At 39.3% G+C, this 2,500-nt stretch overlaps 1 protein-coding gene across 1 annotated transcript in view; it reads left to right on the top strand.

Moving 5' to 3' along the window:
• Positions 1–2,500, top strand: part of LOC143292024 (FMRFamide receptor-like) — a 314,330-nt gene that overhangs the window by 162,893 nt on the left and 148,937 nt on the right. The gene's annotated exons all lie outside the window — the stretch shown is intronic.

Below are 2,500 nucleotides of genomic sequence, written 5' to 3'. Positions count from 1 at the left end.
TCTGTATGTTTAACGTACATGCACGCGTGCGTATACATGTGTGTATTAATGTACTGCCATGCAGTCTTGTGAAATACACACACACACACACACACACACACACACACACACACACACACATATATATATATATATATATATATATATATATATATATATATATATATACGGGGAGAGAGAGATTCACGTGTGTGTATGTCACGTTACCTCTTTTATCAGTCTGATCTTTATTTCCAACTCGTTGTATTGTTCAAAGTTGTTGGCTTGTAACGACTTGAGACACGTGCACGTGAAACAGAAAACCAACAACACTCTTTCTTTCGTGTTAATCTAACGATTATAGATGAGAGATTTGAATCTCAGGTGTGTGTGTGTTTTTTTTTGTTGTTTTTTTAAACTAAACTTATTACTTGTTAGACAATGGAAATACGAAACCAACACATATTCTTCGGTTAATTCACTGGCTGACGATGATGGATTAGAATCCTAGTTTACTTGCCCGATTTGTTGTAAATTAAGCAGTGCATACTGCCGCTCTGCCCACCGCTCTTCTTTTCTATGCCACGTTTTTCCCCTCTCCCTGACCCAGTTCCCTCCCCCTACCCCTTCCTCCTCCCCCTCTCCCTCCATCTTCTCCTCCCCCTCCACCTCCCCTTGCCCGTACCTGTGTACGCCCCTCCCAACTTAACGTAAACCTGTCAGATCAGAAGGCCGCAGGGGACTGAAAGGAGGGAATGGGGGGGGGGGGGGGTGGGTGGGTGGGGGGAATGGGGGGGGGTGGGAGGTGGCGACAACTCTGAAACGAACGGCTCTCAACGTGAAAGTCAAGGGATAGAATCCAAACAAGCCCCTAACAAAGTGGGCCAATGGGCCAAATAGGTAGTGTTAGAAAAAGAAAGAAAAAGCAAACAAATCAGACAGAAAAAAACAACAACAAAAAACCCCACTTCCAACATGATTTGTGTTTCAGTTTCGGAAAATGTATTTTCATGATTGTGTTTTGACGACCATTATTTTGAGAAAGTCTTGATTTGGTTCATTTTAATTTATTTATGTGCTTAACAAGATACGGGCTCCTCAGTCGAGGTGTTATGTGCATAACAAGAAAAGAGGAGGTTTGCAAATCTGCTTTCTATAATTTATGAACAGGCAAGTCAGTAGCTACTAATTCATCAATTTACCATGATCCTGGCAAGTAGTTAAGCCGTAAATTTGGAAACATTTTTTCTTATGTTATTACAGACTTTGGGAAACTTATTTTGCAGAGAGAAGTAAGAGCAAGTAACGAACACCTCCAACTAAAACGCTTTACACAGTGTGGGAAGTCGAACCGATCATCTGAGCACAGCACATAATATGGTCATTTGAATTTTGTCTATTCCAGGGTGTAGATAATAGTTTGCATGACTGATTATGTCTGTAGTTTTGTGATTTGGTAGTCTCTGGACAGTGTGGCACAGTTTTTCGTGACACAATCACAACTGTGCAGGTCTTATTAATGAAAGGCAGAAGATGATTATGTTACAGACTTCTCGAAGTAAAATAAATAAATAAATAAATAAATAAATAAATAAATCTTATGGAGACTCAGTTTAATGATGATCAGGTACACAACAACGATAACCTGTAAAAGCGATTGGTTAAATCAGTTTTCTCTGGCTTTGATATAATCATTGATGCAAACGTAAATCTGTTACTCACTTAGCTTTCAGTATGTGCACATGAAAAATGCACGGTCCCACACGGCAAGTGACGCAGATGCACCACTCACAAGATATATTATCACCACTCACAACAGATATTCAATCTCATCCGGGGGGGAAAATCACAGTGGAGTGATTTTCTAAAGCTGCCCACGGAGGATGAATTAAAGAACAGATAGGAAATAAGATGGTAAGTTGTTATAAACATGAAAAGAAATGCAGTTGCGACTTATAAATAGCCAATAAATAATGTATAATTTGCACCTAGATGTCGTCAGCTCTGTCTCCATCTGTCTATCTATCTATCTTATCTATCTATCTATCTATCTATCTATCTATCTATCTATCTATCTATCTATCTATCTATCTATCTATCTATCCTCCTTTCACTTGAAATATACAAACTGTGTTCAATTTAATTTAATATCTATCCACATTAAGTGATATTAGACCAACAAATTGTGTGTGTGTGTGTGTGTGTGTGTGTGTGTGTGTGTGTGTGTGTGTGTGTGTGTGTGTGTGTGTGTGTGTGTTGATCCATATATAGATATAGATAAAGAATGAACAGCAACAGTTTCCCACAATTACACCCAAAAAGAAATGCCGGTCATCTGAGCCTCAATACCTTCAATGAAGAGGTTCTCTTACCCATTATAAGCAGGTCACTATCGTCAGCATTGTGGCGCTGGAAATGCCAGCAAACCACATCTTATCATTATCATCTTTGTCTATCTGTCTGTCAGTCTCTCTCTCTTTCTGTGTGTGTGTGTGTGTGTGTGTGTGTCTGTGTCTGTGTG

This window comes from Babylonia areolata, chromosome 18, assembly GCF_041734735.1.
Source record: "Babylonia areolata isolate BAREFJ2019XMU chromosome 18, ASM4173473v1, whole genome shotgun sequence".
Classification (NCBI taxonomy): Eukaryota; Metazoa; Mollusca; class Gastropoda; order Neogastropoda; family Buccinidae; genus Babylonia; species Babylonia areolata.
This window is presented reverse-complemented; position numbering and strand designations above follow the sequence as displayed.